Below are 24,608 nucleotides of genomic sequence, written 5' to 3' on the forward strand. Positions count from 1 at the left end.
GTGACATCACTAAGCGGCCGGCCAATAGAAGCAGAGGGGCGGAGATGAGCGGGACGAATATCCCGCCCACCTGCTTCCTTTCTCATTGCAGGCGGGACGCAGGTAAGGAGATTTTTGTCATTCCTGCGGTTTCACACACAGCGATGTGTAGTGCTGCAGGAGCGACAAACAACATTGTATCTGCAGCAGTAACGACATTATGGAAATGAACGACGTGACACAGATCAGCGATTTTTTACGCTTTTGCGCTCGTTTATCGTCGCACCTAGGATTTACACATTGCGATGTCACTACCGGTGCCGGATGTGCGTCACTAACGACGTGACCCTGACGATATATCGGTAGGGATGTCGCAATGTGTAAAGCCCGCCTTAGAGTGAGATCCCCTAGCCATATGCTGAAAGAGTAACCAGACTTTTTTTTTAAATTTTGTTATCCTGGAGACTTTACAAAGTTATGAGGTTTTTGTAGTATGTTTCATTTATTTGTTTAATTAATGCTTATTTTGCTTCCCTGCTTCATAAAAACAGTATTGTACAATGCTATTTAAAATCCTAGTTTATGCTGCCTTAGAAGTTCCTTTTAGCTGCAGCTTAGCAAGATTCGTATCCAATGTTCAAATAATAAGAAGATGTGGATTTGTCCATCTTAAAAAAGAGGCTCAGAGAGGGAAAGTACTGCTCTCATTGTTTGAATATAGTATAATAGTGTATGTATCTAGTGTATGTAGTAGTGTTCTTCCAGAGAAGCAGTTGAAAGAAGCTTCTAAAGAAGATTCTCTAAAATTTATACCTTTGCAATGTTTGCGGGATAAATAATAAGAAAGTTTACTTACTCTTTAAATGTTTTGGGTGTTTTTAATTTTTATATTCAGTGTCACTCAGCACTATTTAAATGTTATTTTAGAAAATGTCTCTTATCTTCTAAAAATGTTGGCTCTCTGATGTAAGTAAAAGTTAATAAAACAAAAATAAGCATGAATTGATAGTGTTTGTCACAAATCAGTATTCTGATCACTAATCTCCATGTTATCCTATACGTCATACATTTTTTGGGGATACATCTATAGAGCCCAAAGAGGAGATGTAGCAAGTAAACAATCCCACCATCCCCTTTCTGCGTCTACAAGCCATAGCTCTATATTTCAGTGTTCAGGAACCAAATTGTCATGAATACTATTAACGGAAAGTAGGACATCTTGTGCTCAAGTATATGTTCCTTAAGAACCACTATAAATAACCATTTTTATATGACGTCGCATGGATTATTATAATATTAATCAATGCGTTTCTATTAATTTTACATATTCTCGTAGTTGGTCATAAACATACAGTAACATCTCCAATATATTTTCTTGATTAGAAACCTTGATAGTTTCTTGCAAGGTTCTCTGAGAAATTTTATGCATTTTTACACTTTGTAATAAATCTTTGCACATAAACACAGACAAAATGCAAATAAGAGAATTGGCTATATCAATAGAGAGTCTTGCACTTTATGGTGATGATCTCATAAAGAGTGGGGGGAAGAAAAGCTAAAGCATATTGAATGCTATCAAGTGTGAAACACCTAATAAAATAACCTGTAATGACAGTTTTTATTAATATAATATAAACCTCAACCACTGGGGAACAAAGCTATGTTAAATAAATGTGCTAAATGAGAAAATATGGGGGAAAAACAAGGAAAATCCACAAGTGCCGAATAAATATAAAATTTATGCTATATACTGGGATGTGTTATTGGAGAGCAAACTAGGAAAATTGCCCCTGAGACTCTACTATTTATGGATAATCTATTGCATTGGCTAGTCCCATACAACAATAAGACTCACCAATATTGTATGGCTGCTGATTCATGTACTTATAACAATATTCACCACCTAGGGATTTTCCATTTTTCGATTTTGTTTTTACCTCCCCTTTTTCCCAAGAGCCATAACTTTTTTATTTTCCATCAACATAGCCACATAAGGGCTAGGTTTTTTTGCGAAATGAGTTGTACTTTTGAATTAAACTATTAATTTTACCATATGGTATACTAGAAAACAGGAAAATTATACAATTTTTAGGTAGATGCGATGTTTTGATCCTCTCCTATTGCATTTTATTGTAAAATATTTTATTGTTGTAATGTTGTGGCAGACAAAAAAACTTAATTCTGGCATTTTTAATTATTTTTCCATTTATTGTTTTGATCAATCGGGTTAATTTATTTTATATTTTGATGGATCTGTCATACCAGTATGTCCAAGGTCATGAAGGTGTTATTTAGATAAGCATTGTTAATGGTATTTAGCAATAACCCTATTAGTATTATTATTTATTATTATAACGCCATTTATTCCATGGCGCTTTACAAGTGAAAAGGGGTCTACATAATAAAAACAAGTACAACAATCATGAACAATACAAGGCAAAGACTGGTGCCTGTGAGGGCGCACAGTCTACAGGGGATGGGTGAGGGTACAATAGGTGAGGACAGAGCTGGTTGCGCAGTGGTGTACTGGACTGAGGGTTATTACAGGTTGTAGACTTGTCAGATGATGTGGGTCTGCAGGTTCCTTTTGAAGCCCTCCACGGTAGCCGAGAGTCTGATATGCTGGTGTAGAGCGTTTCAAAGTATGGGGAAGGCTCGGGAGAAATCCTGTATGCGATTGTGGAAAAAGGAGATGAGAGAGGAGTAAAGAAGGAGGTCTTGTGAGGATCTGGGGTTGCGTTCAGGTAGGTACCGGGAGACTAGATCACAGATGTATGGAGGAGACAGGTTGTGGATGGCTTTGTATGTCAGTGCTTTGAACTGGAGTCTTTGGGCAATGGGAAGCCAGTGAAGGAATTGGCAGAGTGGCAAGGCCAGGGAATAGCAAGGGGAGAGGTGGATTAATTGGGCTGCAGAGTTTTGGATAGATTGGAGGGGTGCAGAAGTTTTAGAACGGAGGCCAGAGAGGAGGAGGTTGCAGTCGTCAAGACGGGAGATGATGAATAGTGGATTAAAAGAGGTTTTTTCATTTTATCCACTTTTCAAGAAAAAGCCAAAGGAAAGGGCATTTGTTTTACCTAAGGTCTCCATAGACCATTACCTGGTCCTCTGTGTGGAATCTATATGCTACTGTACATGTAATGTAAGTGCTCTTCAAAGTTACATTTGCTTGAATTACATGTTATGCTCATATACTACATAAACGTGACTGCTTCTTCACAACATTGTCATTTACTGCTTTAAACTGTGTAGATTATCATACAGCATAAATGCGGGAGGATAACTGAATATTTCTAGCTAATGTGTCTGAAACTACAGTATATTGTACTGGGAAAATGGATAACAAAATTTCTGAACAGGAAATAATTTATGCATAATTAACACCTAAAAAAGCCACCAAAGTCTTATGCCTAAGGATTAAACTCAAGTTCATTCTCAGAAGCATGCAATGCTTTGTATATCTTCAAGACCTCTGTTTAGCCTGTTCCTCATAGTGCATGCATAAAATGACAAAGTACATTCAAAACCAACAATTTTGCATGCAGTATATTAGTAGCAAAAGGTTTTGGAAGATGTATTCACTAAAGATAACTAGGATATTGGAATAAGAAAAATTAAGAGATGGGATTGTGAACTTTCATATTCTTCTAGTGAACAGGTATTTTTTTTAAAAGAGGAGTCTCATGAAAATTTGTATTGGCCAAACTTGTATGAATGTATTTGTAGTGTAGAAGTGTATTAATATACCAACCGTTCAACATATTCCACAGTTTCCGGTTCCTCTTCAAGGTCACATGACAGCTATTCATACAAGCGTCTATCTGTATTCCATAAGTTGCTTTTAAAATGTAAGAATAATTCTCCATTGGCTTCTATTGCAAAAGTGACTTTCGACTCACATGTAACCTCAGTGTGAGCCGATAACTTGGAACAGAAGCCAGGTGAACCAGAAAAGTATCTGGAGTGGTGAAGAGAAGATGGCGACAGGTGAGTATATTACCACACTCGCTCTACAGTGCACATAAATTTAAATAAATTTAGCCAACCAAATTTTCAAAGGAAGTACTTATTGACGATTTGTAGTGCCATAAATTTGGAAGATATATATATATATATATATATATGCTGTACATATGTAATATATATGTATGTGTATATGTGTGTACACATACACATATATATATATATATATATATATATATATATATATATATATATATATATGTATATATTTTAAAGTAGGTAGCTATAAGTATCTGTGTCTACTGTTGCATTTTTTTTCTCTCAATTTTTCATTTTTTTCCATTTGGTTTAAGTAGTGAAAGAAACAGTTACATTCTATTCTCAAAGCCAACCTTTCTTCCTTTGAATAGAGCTAGAATGGATGCAGAAATCATGAAGAGAAAGTATTTATTCAATATCAAAGTCTCCTTTTTACAGACTCACTTAATTTCCCAGGTGGACGCTTTTAAAATTGGCAAAACAGGCTTTACCAACAAAGAACAATACATGACAAGAATAAGCTGAGGAGTGCAATCTCACAGTTAGGCAAGCATGCTATCAGAACAAGGCACTGCATCAGCTTGCAAGCTGTCAGAAGTACATCCACAAAAAAATAGAACATTACACAAGTCAGAGACATACTCCAGGTTTGGCATTAGAAAACTCAACGTGGTTTTATTTCCCTACAGTAACTCTATGTAGTTTTGAAAATAGCTGGTAGCGCCTGAGCTGAAGGAAATGCGGAGAGACGAAAAGGAAAAAGACTTAAGGAAAAGAGATTTCTGGCAAGGAAGAGCAAAATGGAGTGAAGGAAGTGTCGAAGAGAGAGAAGGAAGGAACAATGAACTGGAGGAACTAGGGGAGTCAAGAGTGAAATATAATGAGGAAAGTGTAGGTGTAAAGGAGTGAAGATTGAGGAAAGGAAAGAAGAGATAGAATGAAAAATCAGGGTAAGAAAGGTACAGAAGAAAGTGAAATATGAGGGTTTTAAACAAGGAAGAATAGGGGAAAGAAATAAAGATTAGAATATATCTGAAAATATAAACCATATATTTTAGGAAACATAAAAAGTCACTACAGGACACTATACTTGTCAGTGGACTTTATCCCATGTTATAGCAAGGGCAGAGCCATAGCTATCAGTCCACTAACAAATACATGTCATTAAACTTCATAGGGATCTGTAACTAGGAAAAGGCCTGCTTGTTTATATCATTATTTTTATTTCCTAATTTATGCATATTTTCAGCAAAATGTCAATAGGTCTAGGTACAATACGACAAGGAACAGTTTTAATGCAGTTTATATTTTATTAAGGAACCTCTGGACATATGATGCATTGGCAAACTGCTTTAAATCTGTTATACAGAATATAAAGCCTATATGAGAATTGGTTCTAGTATTGGATCCAGGATCTAAATTATTATATTTAACTCCAGATTCTGAAAGCTTTAGTTATAATTTTAGTAATAAACTACTTTTTCAGTGGTTAAAATCTAGAGTCAATACCAGGGAAGAAATTTTAGCCTCAATAAGACGTTTTGTAGGGTTGGAACAACTAGATACAATAAAAAAAATAAATAAAGAATAAATTCTTTTTTTTCAAAATGTGGCAAATTTATGACAAATCAATTTACAGAGGGGGAAATAGTGGAAATAGTAGTTTGGACACACATCATAATACTTAATGGTTGACATACAAAGAGTTGTCGAACATTAACAGTACTTATTCTTGATGTAGCTGCAAGGGTCAGAGTATAATTTTTAAGGGTGAGTTTAACCACTTAAACCCAGAATATAATAATAATAATAATAATAATAATAATAATAATAATAATAATAATAATAATAATAATAATAATCATACAATGATATTTCACTTTTTCTATATATAATAGAATTCAGAAAGCAGACATTATAAAAAGCATGTGGATATTCATGAATAAACAAAAACAGTCATCCCATTTGGCAAATTATAGTTACAGAGATTAATTATCAGAATTTTAGCAGAAAAATGCCTATTCAGCAGTTAATTAGCATGCATAACACTACTGGCTAATGTTCTGCACATATGTCAGAAAAAAAACAAATCTGGCCATATTACAATGTTTTCCTTCAAAAATGATTGGAAAACATCTCAATGAATTTTACGTTTTTGTTTACTACTAATTCCATATGCAGTAGAAGTAGATGAGAACATTCTCGCATGCACAGTATTTGTCCATAACTACTAGGGGGCTATTATTGTTCTGCAAGTTTTATGAATATAATTTACAGAGCAGGGCTTACATATGAGCTTGTTGCCCAGAGACCCCGCCTAAATATTCCTTCTGCATTACAATTAACTGATTCTGCCTATTTAGTAAGCCTTCTACTGGGAGACCAATCTAAAAGTTGAAAATATCAAGAAGTGTTGCATTAGTTACAATGAAATTGGCCCCTATCATCAAGCTGACAGCATTAAAGTGTGATCTGACATTTATATTTCAAAACAGGAATTTGGTGGCTATTATTCTCCCTTAACCTCATTCAATACTTTAACATTAAATTACATATTTAAATATGACAACGGATATGCAGAGCAGCTAGGGCTGATATAAAGGGGTTGTCTTAAAATAAACAAACCTTACCCTTTTGGTTTATTACATGCCGAGAGAGCAGCTCTCTCCTTTGTCATGCTTGATGTAGCCACTAGTACATTATTTCCCATTTATGTTTTACTAAGCATGGAACATCTTATTTTTCCCCTACACTAATGAATAATCACCTGGTGGGTTTACTTGGCAAAAAGAAGCACCTTAATGGAGGAATCCTCTAAAGGGTTTGTGCCATGCTTATAATTTATTACCCAAGATTGTTATCACGGGAAGGTGGTAATAGGAGTGTTAAGGTTCTAACCTCTGGGAACCCCACCAAACAGTAAATTGACAGTTTGGTGAGGGTTTGACAAGCATGCTCACTGCCACTGTATTCATTGTCTATGGGACTGACTGAGATCACAGAGTGATGTGCTTGGCTATCTATGTCAGTCCCATATAGTCTAATATTTTTACAATGCAGTGTGCACAGTCAGTACTCTATTCAAAATAGGGGACTAGAGGTCAGCGGTCTTGTGATCATTGGAGCTAGATGATAAGTTCTGATCTTGGTTTAACCCTATTAAGACAGGATTACTCTATTAAAGGGAATATGTCAGCAGGTTTTTGCTAGAAAAGCTGACGACAGCATGATGTGGGGGTTAAAACAAACAAAAGGCAACATTAGCTCTCTTATCTGTGTGTGTGCTATTATTTTCTTAAACTACTGGATTTTTTACTCCGTGATTAAAATTGCAGGACTAGAAATGCATGTGCAAAGTAGTCTGACACACCTCCTGCCATCACTGACACTTCACAGTCAAAGCACAATCACTATAGAGAGCCTGATGTGGGCGGGGAGAGCTCCCTGGGCTCAGCTACATGCTTAAAATGCAATTCTTTGATTGTGTGAAAACATGGGCACTCAGTAATCTAGGTGATACACCATTGGATTCAGAATCTCCTAGCCTACATTATGTTGCTGTCAGATGAGGTATTAAAAACATGCTGACAGGTTCCCTTTAAAGAAAACGTATTTAACCTAGCTGAAAAGAGATCTTCCACCAGATTGCTTTCATTATTGGTGAGGTTTTTGTACTTATTTTCAAAATCATAATGATTGTAGCTCACTACCATCTATGAATAATCACACATAAGGGCAAGCAATATCACTCACCCATAAACTAGTAGCTCAATCAACGTCTGGTACTGGGGTTACACGTGGGGACTGACATCCCAACACGTGTTTCACGCCACTACGCTTTGACGTTCGAGTTTATGGGTGAGTGATATTGGTTGCCCTTATGTGTGGTTATTCATGGATGGTAGTGAGCTACAATCATTAAGACCTCATCCTGCTAGTCACAATTGTTTGGCACCATCTAATGTTAGTTCCCACTGTATCCCATTATTGAATTTATACATCATATTTACTGGTCCTTTTATTCTGGGGGCACGTGGGGTTCTTTCCCCTTTTGCACTATATCCCATCCCTATTCTTGTTTAATTATTTGTATCCTGAAGCATAAATTAAATCAATTATTATAATAATAATATTATGGTGCTGTCTATTCAGGATACTATGTCTACTCTTGGCAAAATTTAAAAACTCCTTTCTTCCTGGGTTTCTAATGTATGTTTTTGGGAGTTGTTGCCCATTTGTCTAACATGAGATCTGTGGGTGGTCCTTGTCTTTTTTATTCCTTTCAAAATCTATAGCAGAATGGCTATATAATTATTTGTGAGTTCAGCTCCAGCTGGACTTAAAAAATGATTATCATCATATTAGGAGGATCCAGACATTCTGAGGTGGATTTTCAAAGTAAATATAACATCCCCATCTGGTCTTAGAGACATATAATAAGGTTTACAGAGTGTACCGTGAAATCTGGAGACAGATCCGCTTTAATGATTTCCTTATGCAATATTCTAGAAAAGAAGGCAAATTTTGCATTTAAATTTCAGCTTTTTAATTTTTTTTTGGGCAGGCTATGATTAATATTTTGGAAGTATTTTTTCTATCAACTATGCACTTAAATTGTAAAAAATCTAAATGGCATCCTAAATGAAGTACCGCTAAAGTCAGATTTGAAAATATTTAAAGTCCATGGTATTTTAGAGCTAACAACATCTTCATTCTCTTTAGAAGTTGACATGTAGGCTTCCTATCATACATAGGAAGAAAATACCACATGGAACATTCATTAGTGAGAAGCATAAATATGTTTCAAGCTAAAAACAGATTGGATTACATAATACAGATGCCAAGCATATTTATCACGAAAATAATGCCTTCTGTGTCCTAATTAAAAGTGCAGTCAATGTAACTCTGTTTAGAAACATCTTTTTACTTGACATCATAAAAAATAAAGCATGCACTTTTAATTATAAATTAAATAAGCAGTGGGTTATGTTTCTATGATTTATGAATAATATGGAATTAACATTTTATTGAAAAGAACTGTGAGGGATTGTAAGTGTCTGCATCTGAAAAATAGAAATTTTGTTTTTAGAAATGTATGGTCAGCTTAACTATATGAACACTGACACTATTACTCCCATCCCCTCTACACATGCACATTCAGCTGAGCTGAGCATGCTTGTGTTCTCGATGGAAAGAAAGGAGCATTCTAGTCCTAGAGTCCCCTGGCAGCAGCTTATCTTGAGAACAAAAAGATCTGCTTTCCCCAATGTACATTATATGTTTGTCTGGTACCACCAAAACTGACAAATTTAAGAAAGATGATTCTATCTTAAAGGGAATCTGTCAGCAGGTTTTTGCTACCTCATCTGAGAGCATCATGATGTAGGCAAAGAGATCCTGAATCCAACAATGTATCACATAGATTACTGGCTGCAGCCATTCTGACACAATCAGAATTTTTAGGTTTAGTCATGTATCTGAGCCCAAGGAGCAGTCCCTGCCACACATGTCTCTCAATAGAGATTACACATTGACAGTGAAGTGTGAATCCAGCAGGGGTCACGTTGGACTTTTCTGCATGTGACATTCTAGTCCTGTAATAATAAGGGTGCTGCTGCTTAAACAAACATAGCAAATAAACAAAAGATCGGACTGTGACAAAACAGGCATGCCTGAACTGTGTTAACCTTACACTATGCTGTCTTCAGCTTACATAGCAACAACCTGCTGACAAATTCCCTTTTAAACTCACACATTGAAACATGCTAATTTGCAATCAGATACTCTACAACAGATGTTATATACTTAAGTAAGAGATGTGCCACTCATTTAAATATTGAGGAAAGATCTTCGATAGCAAAAACAGTCAACTTTTTGAACCCCATAAACTTGCTTATAGTCACCTAAAGAGATGGAAGACATACTGATAGGGAATTTATATCTTGAGACACAATGGCACAGTGATTAGGATGTCGGTAGAGCGCTGTGGAATTTGATGGCACTATATATCCAAAGTACAGTAAATAATATTAAATACAATGGTTCCACTACTTTACGGGACTCTTGGACAATCCTGTATTGTACTTTGATTTTACTCTTGTAAGTGATCCCAATGAATCTGAAAACTACCAATCAGCTCAACATTAATTTCTATCACCTATGTATTCCATAAAACTGTAAATTAAATTAGATTTTTATCTCTCCGACCATAAGCTTCAGTTTATTGGGGTTTTGGAGAAAAGTGGGAAAATTTCCCCAATACAACAAATCAGCATAAATAGGCAAATACAAGACTGAGTGGGTCAGAAGTTATCTATCCTATAAACTTATTCTCTTTTTAATTTATACAGTATATGTAGATAAAAAGATAGAAAAACTTGTCATTTAATCTATTGGTGGTAGTAAACCCATACTTAATACAGTATATGTAGCAAGACCATTGCTTTTCTGTTCTTGTTTTTGTTTTAAAAAAATGTGTTAATCAAAGAAAAGACGACTATCTGCTAAAGCAAAAAAAAAATAATTCAAGTATTAATAGTTTATGATACATTATCTGAGACACCAGGCGAATGAGAAATGATGTCTGGTGCAAAACTGTAAAAATCTCCTGCCTTCCTGTGCAGTGGTGATAAGCGTTACATTTCAGATGTATACTTTACAACAATGATGACAGCTAATTAAATATTCTATTCTATGTAAAGGATCTGTTTTCATTTATTTCAAAATGCACCTCCCCCATTAAAACAGGTGCCTCATTAATAAAACTTCATTATATGGGTGTCATAAAAGGGGTACCCTCCAATCGGGACTCCCTTTATTAGCTGAATAGATAACACACTAACAAGGAGTAGATTGCAGTCCGCACTTCTGAACTGTTTTTGAAATGCATGATCGGTTATTGATTTTAAAGTATGGTATGTAATTACCGTATTTTTCGCTTTATAAGACGCACCTAATTATAAGACGCACCCCCAAATTTAGTGAAGGAATAGAGAATTTTTTAATAAATGGGGTCCGTCTTATAATGCCAGTGTTCGTCTAACAAATCATATAGGATATATGTCCCTCATAGCCCTCCATCCTAAAATTAGCCCCCTTAATCTGGATATGGCCACCTTATATTGAATATAGCCCCCTTGTGCTGGAACACGTCCCCCAGTGATGCCACATGTCCCCTATGGCTGGCACACATCCTCTATGGCTGGCACTCGTCCTCTATGGCTGGCACATGGCCCACTGTGGCTGGCACATGGCCCACTGTGGCTGGCACACGGCCCACTGTGGCTGGCACATGGCCCACTGTGGCTGGCACACGGCCCATTGTGGCTGGCACATGGCCCACTGTGGCTGCACATGGCCCCCTGTGGATGCACATGGCCCCCTGTGGATGCACATGGCCACCTGTGGCTGGCACATGGTCCCCTGTGGAGGCACATGGCCCCCTGTGGCTGGCATATGGCCCACTGTGGCTGCACATGGCCCCCTGTGGATGCACATGGCCCCTGTGGCTGCATATGGCCCCCTGTGGCTGCATATGGCCCCCTGTGGATGCACATGGCCCCCTGTGGATGCACATGGCCCCCTGTGGCTGGCACATGGCTCACTGTGGCTGCACATGGCCCCCTGTGGCTGCTCATGGCCCCCTGTGGATGCACATGGCCCCCTGTGGCTGCACATGGCCCCCTGTGGCTGCACATGGTCCCCTGTGGATGCACATGGCCCCTTGTGGCTGACACACGGCCCACTGTGGCTGCACACGGCCCCCTGTGGCTGCACATGGCCCCCTGTGGCTGGCACACAACACCCTGTGTTAGATATCGCCCCCAGGCTGCTGCTTTTAGTAAAATAAACTCTTTCCTTACCTTCTCCAGCACTGTCTTGTCTTGTAACTCCCTCCTTGGGATGGAGCTCTGCCTCCTGCATTTCCTGGTTCTCGGCCGGTCATGTGATCGGCACAGCAGAGTGATATCATCTCTGCGTGCATGATCACAGCGGCAGGAGTGAGACTGTGGAGACACGCTGGAGGGGGTAAGTAAAGAGTGTTTTATTTTACTATGGGCAGCAGTACAGGGGCCATATGTAACACAGGGGGGGCATGTGCGATCAAAGGGAGCACAGGCAGATATAATATGCGCCGCTCCCCCAGCCCATCGCCGCAGTGCGGTTTCAGCACCATGGTGATGGACAGTGGCTGTGCATATTATATGAGCGGGAGCAGGAGATCAAACGCTGCCGGCCGCAGCTATCACCAGCCCCCAGCAGAGCTCCAGAGCTGCCCCGTCTTATAAAGGGAAAAATACGGTATACGTCTCCTTCAGTTGGCATTACAGGGAAATTATACAGCCTTCCCCTTCTCTGCCAATAACAGCTGACAACCAGGTTTCCAGATGCTAGGCTTGTGGCTAGAGATGAGCAAAAAATGTTGAGTGGAATAGAAGTCTACTAGAAATGAGAATGTAATGTAATTCAATTCCATGAGGACTTAGCAAAATGGTGACTCTTGGCCGAAATTGTCCTGAACTGTAAAGGGCCATCAGAGGTTGAATTCTTTTTTAAAAAATACTTCTGCTCACCTTATTGCTCACCTCTCCAACCACTCTGCTACAGCCCCTCTGCTACTCTCTATCAGCTGTCTGGTCCTCATTGCATCTTCTGATCCCGATATACTTCGGCTATAATCCATGCCCAAAGTCTAATATAGAGCCAGGACTTTCGGCTCTGCTGAAGCTCGAATAGTTGGGCGCAAAAAGCGTGAACAAATACCTCACAGGTCTAATCAGAGCCAGAAGTCGCAGCTCAATGTGAGTGCCCCAGGGATTTCTGTGCAAGGACTAAATGGGTGAGAGCAGGAATTGGAAGGTCTGTAAAGATGAACAAGGTGGTCAGTATTTTTTACATAAATTTATTAGACTCTGGGGTCTGGAGCATAATAAGGACATTAAATTTGAAAAAGAAGTTATTCCTAAGAAATTTGTGCAAACAAGCAAAATTGAATTTTTGCCTGATCCACTCACCTCTATTTGTAGCAATTAGCTCATCAATGTATTTGCTGTGGAATTTATTCTGTGCAAATTGAAGGTGTCTTATAAAGCTCTGAGGTCTCTCCAGACCCCAGTAAAAAAAAAATGCTAGATTTTAAGAAAAACAGTTATATTCACCTCTCCCTAGCCCAAACTTCTCCCTCCATACACCACCAGGATCTCTTTTTAGGTGAATCCAGTCTTCTTCCATCTTCACAGTGATGTATGGTGCTGACAAAGGCTTGCAGGATCATGTGTTGTACAAAGTATTGGACAGGGAGCTTCTTAGATGGCCAGGGAGAATTTTGTATTGTATTTTTTTGTATTTTTAACCCCTTCCTGACCATTTAAAAACTAGTTAACTGGTGGTTACCCACCATTTTACTAGATTTGAGAGAAGGAAATTGCTAAATATCTGAAACCAATTTGATTAGCCTTGACTAGTGATGAGCAAGCACTACTAAGCTTGGGTGCTCGGTACTCATAATGAGCAGTCAGACACTCGGATAGACTTAACTTGTGTACCAATTACAATGGAAGTCAATGGGGAGCTCAAGAATTTTCCCTGTAGCTCTTCTAGAAAAATGTTTGAGTTCCCGATTGACTTCCATTATACTTGGTACACAAGTCAAGCCCATCCGAGTTTTGACTGCTTGTTACATGGTGGTGCTCTCTATTGGGTAGTACAGTGCCTCAGTGATTACCACTGCAATCTTACAGCGCTGGGGTTCTAGATTCAAGTCCTACCAAGAACAAGATCTGCAAGGAGTTTGTATGTTCTCCCCATGTTGCTGATGTATGTAAAGCACTGTCAAATTATTGGTGCTATATAAGTGAATAAATATTATTATCACTAGCCTTTAATCAATTTATTTAACTTGTAACTTATTTATTTACTTATTTAACTCCCTAGCCTTTCTCTGTTACCCCTGTATCAATATGAGTGCAGAGATAAATGCCTATCACTGATTAGAGCTACCCAGTTGACTTTAACCTCTAGAAAAAGCTGGAATATGCATGAATTTATACTGAATATTTTCCAACAAACCTGTAAATCCCCCTTCTCTTTAAATTATATCATGCAGCATACACTATATATATGTAATACACCATGACAGTTTTTGTTTTTTTTGTTTTTTTTTAAAGACCCTATAAGCTAATGCTATGTCACTGATCAACATGTTCTCTCATTGGTTAATGAGAGAATCAAATATTTTTATTTTTAATATATATTTATTTTAAATACTGTCAAATTGAATTAAATTGTACAACACATTAAGCACAAAATGCAGGGAATTGTTTCTAACATGACTATATATGAAACTGGGCAATTTCCATAATAAATACACCGGTTCTAAATTTCTTTTTATATTTCACTTCAAGCGCAGTTTTATTACATTCATGACCAGTGATTTGTTGAAATTAAGAAATGGAGTTGAGATACTGTATCACATAGGAAATGCCTAATATCTCCAAAAATGAAACGCACAGGGTGTAATTAAATAGATGCTTATGCTTTCTTTGTTTTTATTAATGTACTTAATGTATTCTGTTTGAACATCAGAAACATGTAGCTTCTAATTGTATGGAATTCAGTGGTTCACTGCTTTGGGCTGTTAAAACGCCTTCCTTCTATTTCATGCCTAAGTAATGTGGAGCCATATCTCTGTAAAATGCACACTGGATTAAAAAAACATTAAGTCACATGTTTATCAAAGCAGAGTCCTGTAAAAATGCTTTACACTTCAGAGACATGAGTTATGGCTATGTGTTCTATTAAAATGGCTTGCTATATTACCTTCACAGAAGCATTTCTATGTCTTTTTCACCCCTGAATCTGTATGCTATTAGAGATATCAGGATTCTATTAATATAAAATAGCAATAGTTTAACCCATGCAATAAATTACCCAACAGACAATTCTTCACATACAATGGGTCTAAGGTCTGTTCATTGTGGATAAAAAGCTTAAATTCTGCATCCTTTCTTTAACCAAATGCTCAATTTGTTGCTGGAATTCAGCAACTATTTCAATACTTGAAATGAAAAATAAATAAGTAGATAAGTAAATACACCATCTGGTATAAATGACAAGTTAAAGGAGGTTTCTGTTTTCAAAAAATACTTGTCTGCAGATGATGTCAGTTTAAACCCCCCCCGGAGCTTTAGGCCTCAATTCCACTTGTGTTTTACACAGACGAGTGCAATCCAAGGAAACATCGGATTCTACTTGCACCAGTGCAAAACTATGGGGCAGTATCCATTTGCAATTGATTTCTCATGCCATATTTAGTGCTGAGCATACTCACTATGCTGTTAGCGAGTACTGTCCTCTACTCGAACAAAAAGTACAGCTTTCAGGATACTCGCTACATAGCAATTATTTCCCATTGTCTTATATTGTGCCCGCTACTCGTAACAAATATGCGAGTAGCGGACAGTTCTCGCTAACAGCATTGCGAGTATGAATAGTTAACTACTCGCTCAACACTAGCCATATAGGTATGAGAAATGCATTGCAGCATGCTGGGCAGTGAGTCTTGGCTCACATATACCCATACAAGTCTATGTGTGCGTGTGAAACATCGCACTGCATTTGCATGTCATCCGAGTGCAGTGCGATGTACGCAGAGACAGGCAGCAGAGGAGATGTGGAGAAAGTGCTGCCTCCCTCTTAGCCGTAGTTCTGATCCGATTGCAAGATCACAAGATCGCTCTCTGGTCGGCTGTAGAGAGGACATTACATCAATAGCAATCACACACAGTGGAAGCAGCGGCACAGACTGCACCTAGGTACAACATCGGGGGAGTAAAGGACAGTTTGATTTTTTCTTAAATCAAATTGCAGCTAAGTAGAAGGGTGTTCTGGAGATGGAAATCTCCTTGTAGTTTATTCTGCAAATCAGTAAAATTATAGAAATAGTAAACATATATTTTTACTATTTTACTACTTTTGCACAATAAAAAATCTTTAAAAACTAATTGTTTTTCTATTATTTTACAAAAGCCATAACTTTATTTCTATTTTTATGTCAAGAGAGCTGAGGCATGGTTTGCATTTTTGTTGCATGAGTTGTCATCTTCATTGGCACCATACTGCTGTAGTACATTACTACTATGACTAATACTTTATATTAGGTTTTTATTCAGTTTTTATTGGAGGCACAGAATGATGAAAATATGAAATTTTTATATTGATTGTTGAGTAAGACTTTATACGTAAAGTCGTTATGGATATGTTGATTAGAGATGAGCGAACCGGTCCCGGTTCGGCTCGAGGCGGTTCGCCGAACGGGGGGTCTGGCTCGAGTTCGGCTCGTCGAACGTTCGACGAACCGAACTCGAGCCCATAGGAAACAATGGCAGGCAATCACAAACACAGTAAAACACCTAGAAAACACCCTGAAAGGTGTCCAAAAGGTGACAAACAACTCACAACATAACACAAACACATGGGAAAGTGACAAGGACATATACTCATGTGAAAACAAAACAGCTGGACAAGGAAAAAGAGGGAGACACACAGATATATGAGTATATGCAAAGAAACATCGATTCCATTATTGTGCAACTTGAGCCCTGCTCATTTTAGGCTTCCAATCTGGATAAATTGCCTGAGCTCGCCACGTACGCCTTGAGGATCTTGTCGTGTCCTGCAGCCAGCGTTCTCTCGGAACCTGTCTTCAGTGCTGCTGGGGGTCTGCTGGCAGATAAGCACACGTGTCTGTCCACTGACAATGTGGACCTGGCTCTCAGAGGACTTTTCTTCCCCTGGGTCAGCCAGGGGAGGCGAAAGGCACGCGTATTTTTGAGAGTGCTTCATGCAAAGCATCTTTTTCTTTGTCAAAAGGGGGGCTCAACCGATGCCAGTCAAGTGGGGTGTGTGTGGCCCAGTTAGTGGCAACGAGGGAGACTGTGGTTGGAGTCCCCTCGCTGTGTCTCTAAAAGAACCAAGATGAACAAGTCATGGCTCTCAGAGGACTTTTCTTCCCCTGGGTCAGCCAGGGGACGGGAAAGGCACGCGTATTTTTGAGAGTGCTTCATGCAAAGCATCTTTTTCTTTTTCAAAAGGGGGCTCAACCGATGCCAGTCAAGTGGGGTGTGTGTGGCCCAGTTAGTGGCAACGAGGGAGACTGTGGTTGGAGTCCCCTCGCTGTGTCTCTAAAAGAACCAAGATGAACAAGTCATGGCTCTCAGAGGACTTTTCTTCCCCTGGGTCAGCCAGGGGACGGGAAAGGCACGCGTATTTTTGAGAGTGCTTCATGCAAAGCATCTTTTTCTTTGTCAAAAGGGGGGGTCAACCGATGCCAGTCAAGTGGGGTGTGTGTGGCCCAGTTAGTGGCAACGAGGGAGACTGTGGTTGGAGTCCCCTCGCTGTGTCTCTAAAAGAACCAAGATGAACAAGTCATGGCTCTCAGAGGACTTTTCTTCCCCTGGGTCAGCCAGGGGACGGGAAAGGCACGCGTATTTTTGAGAGTGCTTCATGCAAAGCATCTTTTTCTTTTTCAAAAGGGTGCTCAACCGATGCCAGTCAAGTGGGGTGTGTGTGGCCCAGTTAGTGGCAACGAGGGAGACTGTGGTTGGAGTCCCCTCGCTGTGTCTCTAAAAGAACCAAGATGAACAAGTCATGGCTCTCAGAGGACTTTTCTTCCCCTGGGTCAGCCAGGGGACGGGAAAGGCACGCGTATTTTTGAGAGTGCTTCATGCAAAGCATCTTTTTCTTTTTCAAAAGGGGGCTCAACCGATGCCAGTCAAGTGGGGTGTGTGTGGCCCAGTTAGTGGCAACGAGGGAGACTGTGGTTGGAGTCCCCTCGCTGTGTCTCTAAAAGAACCAAGATGAACAAGTCATGGCTCTCAGAGGACTTTTCTTCCCCTGGGTCAGCCAGGGGACGGGAAAGGCACGCGTATTTTTGAGAGTGCTTCATGCAAAGCATCTTTTTCTTTGTCAAAAGGGGGGGTCAACCGATGCCAGTCAAGTGGGGTGTGTGTGGCCCAGTTAGTGGCAACGAGGGAGACTGTGGTTGGAGTCCCCTCGCTGTGTCTCTAAAAGAACCAAGATGAACAAGTCATGGCTCTCAGAGGACTTTTCTTCCCCTGGGTCAGCCAGGGGACGGGAAAGGCACGCGTATTTTTGAGAGTGCTTCATGCAAAGCATCTTTTTCTTTTTCAAAAGGGTGCTCAACCGATGCCAGTCAAGTGGGGTGTGTGTGGCCCAGTTAGTGGCAACGAGGGAGACTGTGGTTGGAGTCCCCTCGCTGTGTCTCTAAAAGAACCAAGATGAACAAGTCATGGCTCTCAGAGGACTTTTCTTCCCCTGGGTCAGCCAGGGGACGGGAAAGGCACGCGTATTTTTGAGAGTGCTTCATGCAAAGCATCTTTTTCTTTTTCAAAAGGGTGCTCAACCGATGCCAGTCAAGTGGGGTGTGTGTGGCCCAGTTAGTGGCAACGAGGGAGACTGTGGTTGGAGTCCCCTCGCTGTGTCTCTAAAAGAACCAAGATGAACAAGTCATGGCTCTCAGAGGACTTTTCTTCCCCTGGGTCAGCCAGGGGACGGGAAAGGCACGCGTATTTTTGAGAGTGCTTCATGCAAAGCATCTTTTTCTTTTTCAAAAGGGGGCTCAACCGATGCCAGTCAAGTGGGGTGTGTGTGGCCCAGTTAGTGGCAACGAGGGAGACTGTGGTTGGAGTCCCCTCGCTGTGTCTCTAAAAGAACCAAGATGAACAAGTCATGGCTCTCAGAGGACTTTTCTTCCCCTGGGTCAGCCAGGGGACGGGAAAGGCACGCGTATTTTTGAGAGTGCTTCATGCAAAGCATCTTTTTCTTTGTCAAAAGGGGGGGTCAACCGATGCCAGTCAAGTGGGGTGTGTGTGGCCCAGTTAGTGGCAACGAGGGAGACTGTGGTTGGAGTCCCCTCGCTGTGTTTTACATGCTTTTAGAAGGGCATGAAATGGCTTGGAGGTTGACTTTCATCATATGCAAACTGTTGGCTACCAAAATGCTGCCTTTCCAACAACTGTGGTTATAGGCAATGAGGAACATACTGATGAAGATGAGACGCAGATACCCGATTGGGATGACAACTTAAATATTCGGTCAGGGCAAGAAGAAACTCGGTCTGAGGGGTAGGGGAGTGCAAACACAACAATTGATGATTAAGTTCTAGATCACACCTACTGTCAACCCACAGTCAGACACTCGAGGAGGTCAACAGAGGCGGTGGAGGAGGATGCAACCGACGTCGAAGTAACCTGGCGCCTTCCTGGACACAGTCGGAGCACTGGTAGCACGTCTACAACTGCATCCTCAGCCACCACTCTGCCTCTGAGCATTATTCGGGGTGGATCAACAGGTCGCATGGCCTCTAAGCCTTGCCTAGCCAGGTCCTTTTTTGACATAGAAAAAGATCGCCCAAATTATGTGATCTGTAAAATTTGTCATGGTTCTCTTAGTAGAGGTCAAAACCTCAGCAGTTTGACAACTTCTTCCATGAATCGTCACATGAATAAATATCATATGGCCCGATGGGAAGCTCACCGTGCTGCAATGCGGCCTAGCGGAGCGAACCATCCACCGCCTGCCCCTTCCAGTGCATCCGCGCGCTCGTCATCTTCTAGGACTGTGGGGACAGCTGTCACACCTGTTTTTCCACCCACAACTTCCACCACTGTAACCGCAACAGGCAGTTTGCTTGGTAGGTCGTCAGTTGGTTTGGAAGGGGAAACAAGTGAGTGTGTACAGCTCTCTCAGACATCGATAGCACCAACTTTGGATGAAGGCAACATCATGTCTCCGCCTGCACTTTCCTCACAAAGCTGCATTTTTCCAGGGACACCCGACTCAACACCGTCTACACACAGCAGCCAGATCTCTGTCCCTCAGATGTGGTCAAATAAAAGGCCACTTCCTGCGACCCATGACAAAGCGAAGAGGTTGACTCTATCCCTCTGTAAGCTGTTGACTACAGAAATGCTGCCTTTCCGCCTAGTGGACACACAGGATTTTAGAGACCTTATGTCTGTCGCTGTGCCCCAGTACCAGATGCCTAGTCGCCACTACTTCTCTAAGAAAGGTGTGCCCGCGCTACACCAGCATGTCGCACACAACATCACCGCTTCCTTGAGAAACTCTGTGTGTGAACGGGTGCATTTCACCACCGATACTTGGACCAGTAAGCATGGACAGGGACGTTACATGTCGCTGACTGGCCACTGGGTAACTATGGTGATAGATGGTGAAGGGTCTGCTGCACAAGTCTTGCCGTCCCCACGACTTGTGTGTCAATCCTCTGTCTGTCCAAGTTCCGCCACTGCTTCTGCATCCTCCACCTCATCTGGGTCCTCCACCTCCGCCCCAAGCCTGCCTGGTCAGGCCACCAGCGTTCTCACTGCGCAGAAGGAATCACGCACCCCTCATTACTATGCTGGTAGCAGAGCGCAACGGCATCAGGCGGTCTTTAGCTTGACATGTCTTTGAAATAGGAGTCACACAGCGACTGAGTTGTGGGCAGCTCTGGAGACTGATTTTGATAAATGGTTGTCTCCACTCAACCTGCAGCCTGGTAAGGCCGTGTGCGACAATGCTGCAAACCTGGGTGCGGCCCTTCGCCTGGGCAAGGTGACACACGTGCCTTGTATGGCTCACGTGTTTAACCTTGTTGTCCAGCAATTTTTAACACACTATCCCGGCCTAGATGGCCTTCTGACCAGGGCACGGAAACTGTCTGCAGTGCTCACTTCCGCCGTTCAACCGCCGCACCTGAGCGACTTGCATCGCTCCAGAAGTCTTTCGGCCTGCCGGTTCATCGCCTGAAATGCGATGTGGCGACACGCTGGAATTCAACTCTCCACATGTTACAGCGACTGTGGCAGCACCGGCGAGCCCTGGTGCAATACGTCATGATGTATAGCCTGGGCCAACGAGATGCAGAAGTGGGGCAGATCACCCTGATGGAGTGATCTCAGATCAAGGACCTATGCACCCTTCTGCACAGTTTCGACATGGCGACGAATATGTTTAGCGCTGACAATGCCATTATCAGCATGACGATTACAGTCATTTACATGCTGGAGCACACGCTAAACACTATTCGTAGTCAGGGGGTGGGACAACAGGAAGGGGAGGAACTACAGGAGGATTCATATGCGCAAGACACAACAACATCACCAAGGTCCAGACGTTCATCATCACCAACGCGGCAGGCATGGGACCATGGGGGACAGGGATCAACAAGGGCGCATGGTAGCAGGTGAGATGTTGAGGAAGGTGCAGGAGGACATGAAGATATGGAGGACGAACTGTCCATGGACATGGAAGACTCAGCAGATGAGGGGGACCTTGGTCAAATTTCAGTTGAAAGAGGTTGGGGGGAGATGACAGAGGAAGAAAGAACGGTTAGCACCTCTATGCCACAAACACAGCGTGGACTTGGTGCGCATGGCTGCGCAAGACACATGAGTGCCTTCTTGTTGCACTACCTCCAACATGACCCTCGTATTGTCAAAATTAGAAGTGATGATGACTACTGGCTTGCCACACTATTAGATCCCCGGGACAAGTCCAAATTTTGTGACATAATTCCACCCATAGAAAGGGACGCACGTATGCAGGAGTATCAGCAGAAGCTGTTACTCGATCTTAGCTCGGCTTTTCCACCAAACAACCGTGCAGGTGAAGGGAGTGATTCTCCCAGTTGTAACTTGACAAACATGGGACGGCCTCGTCATCTTCAACAGTCTACCCGTACCAGTAGGACCGTATCTGGTGCTGGTAACAGCAATTTTATGGAATCTTTTCATAATTTTTTTAGACCCTCCTTTGCAAGGCCACCAGAGACAACAAGTCTGACACATAGTCAACGGATGGAGAGGATGATACAGGAGTATCTCCAAATGAACATCGATGCAATGACTTTGCAAATGGAGCCTTGCTCCTTTTGTGCTTCAAATCTAGAAAAATGTCAAGAGCTCTCCAGTTACGCCTCGAAGATTTTGTCGTGTCCAGCTGCCAGCGTTGTCTCTGAACGTGTCTTCAGTGCTGCTGGGTGTGTGCTGACAGATAAGCGCACGCGTCTGTCCAGTGACAATGTGGACAGACTGACGTTCATCAAAATGAACAAGTCATGGATCCAGAAGGAATTTACTACCCCTGTGTCATCCTGGGGAGAGTAAATGCTTGTGGATTTGGAATGTGCTTGATGCAAATCAAAACATCCTGTTTGCAACTAGGGCACAAGTGCTGCCACTGATAAGGTGTCTGTGTGGGGCCCAATTTTTGGAAAAAAAGGGAGACTCCGCTTGGAGTAACCCTTGCTTGCTGTGTTTTTTAAAAATGATACAAGATGAACAGATCTGAAGGCAAGATGAAGCCAACATCATGTCTCCGCCTGCACTTTTCTCACAAACCTGCATTTTTCCAGGGACACCCTACTCAACACCGTCTACAGACAGCAGCCAGATCTCTGTCCCTCAGATGTGGTCAAATAAAAGGCCACTTACTGCGACCCATGACAAAGCTAAGTGGTTGACTCTATCCCTCTGTAAGCTGTTGGCTACCGAAATGCTGCCTTTACGCGTAGTGGACACACAGGATTTTACAGACCTTATGTCTGTCGCTGTGCCCCAGTACCAGATGCCCAATCACCACTGCTTCTCCAAGAAAAGCATGCCCGCGCTACACCGGCATGTCGCACACAACATCACCACTTCCTTGAGAAAATCTGTGTGCGACAGGGTGCATTTCAACACAGATACTTGGACCAGTAAGCATAGACAGGGTCATTACATGTCACTGACTGGGCACTGGCAAACTATGGTGAGAGATGGAGAAGGGTCTGCTGTACAAGTCTTGCCGTCCCCACGAGTTGTTTCAATCCTTGTTCTGTATGTAGAAGTTAATACACTGCTTCTGCCTCTTCAACCTCGTGTGGGTCCTCTACCTTTGCGCAAACCCTGTGTGGTCAGGCCACCCTTCCTTGCAACTGCGCACAAGGACTACCACACACCTCCTTACTATGCTGGCAGCAGAGCTCAATGCCATCAGGCGGTCAAAGTTTTACTTTGAAATGTATGGGAAATGTGAGTCACACCGCTATTACAGAGAATAGTAGTCAGGCAGGGTCAAAACATTAATTGAGGAACAGGAACAGAATGGGACGGCCAGGACTTAATCAGAAAACAAGCAGAGGTGAAATGCGTATCGGCCAACAAGGTACATAAACAGCAAGCAGGAAAAGTAGTCAGGTAACAAGCACACAAAATCATAAAACTGAACTGGGGGTAAAATTAACCAGAGGTTCATAGCTATGTCTGGCAGTGGTCTGCAGACAGGATGGGCATAAAAAAGGGTGTGGTGTCTTCCCATTGGTTGTAGCTGAATGATGGTATTTCATCTGTGAGATACCCACCAGCTACATTCAGCCAGAGATTCTGCATCTGTCAAGGTAATGCAGCCCAGTGGGTGAGCATAACCTGCGTCCACCTGCGCCGCTGGCATCGACTACTCTCCCATCATCAGCACTATTCATGAAAGGAACACGTTGTCACCTGGCGACCGGAGTACAAATTGACGGAGCGGACTCCGTTGGTGACTTAACAGCCGTGTGCGGCAATGATGCAAACCTGGCTGCGGGCCATCCTCAGGGCAATGTGACACACGTGCCTTTTATGGCTCACGTGTTGATCCGAATTCTCCAGCAATTTTTAAAACACCATCACGGCCTACATGGCCTTGTGCAGCGGGCACGCTCGCTATGTGCTCACTTCCATCGTGCGCACACAGCAGCTCAACAACTTTCATCACTCCGGAAGTCTTAGGGTCTGGCAGTTAAACGCCGGAAATGCGATGTTCCGACACGCAGGAATTGGAATCTGCACATGTTGCAGCGTGTGTGGCAGCACCGCAGAGCCCTGCTGAAATACGGTAAGACATATAGCCTGGGATAAGTTGATCCAGAGGTGGTGCAGATCACGCTGCTGGAGTGGTGTCAGATCAAGGACCTATGCACCCTGCTACACAGTTTTGAAATGTCGACGAAGATGTTTAGCACTGGCAATGTCATTCTCAGCGTGACAATTCTGGTCATCTACATGATGGAGCACACTGTAATTATTATTCGGAGTCAGGTGTTGGGACAAGAGGAAGGGGAGGAAGTACAGGAGGAGTCATATGCGGAAGGGATAACAAGATCTACGAGGTCCAGATGGTCAGCGGCACCTATGCGGCAGTCATGGTGAGGGAGAGGGATTAACAAGGGCGCATAGTATCAGCAAAAAGTGTTGATGAAAGTGCAGGAGCCCATGAAGAATAGGAGGACGAACTGGCGATGGGCATGGAAGACTCAGCAGATGAGTGAGAGCTTGCTCACATTTCGGTTGTGCGAGGTTGTGGGTAGAGGGCAGAGGAAGGATGCACGATTCTCACCTCTCTGCCACCAACACACCAAGGACTTGGTCCTCCTGGATGCACAAGACACATGAGCGCCTTCTTGCTGCACTACCTACATGACCCTCGGATTGTATGAATTTGAAGTAATCCTGAATACTGGGTTGCCACACTGTTAGATCCCCGGTACAAGACAAAATTTGGCGAACTAATTCCTGCCATAGAAA

The 24,608-nt window shown here is 42.0% G+C and overlaps 1 protein-coding gene across 7 annotated transcripts in view; it reads left to right on the plus strand.

Annotated features, from left to right (window-relative positions):
* RBFOX1 (RNA binding fox-1 homolog 1) overlaps nt 1–24,608 on the plus strand; it is a 974,619-nt gene that overhangs the window by 92,622 nt on the left and 857,389 nt on the right. The window lies entirely within an intron of this gene.

Source organism: Anomaloglossus baeobatrachus, chromosome 7, assembly GCF_048569485.1.
Source record: "Anomaloglossus baeobatrachus isolate aAnoBae1 chromosome 7, aAnoBae1.hap1, whole genome shotgun sequence".
NCBI classification, from domain to species: Eukaryota; Metazoa; Chordata; class Amphibia; order Anura; family Aromobatidae; genus Anomaloglossus; species Anomaloglossus baeobatrachus.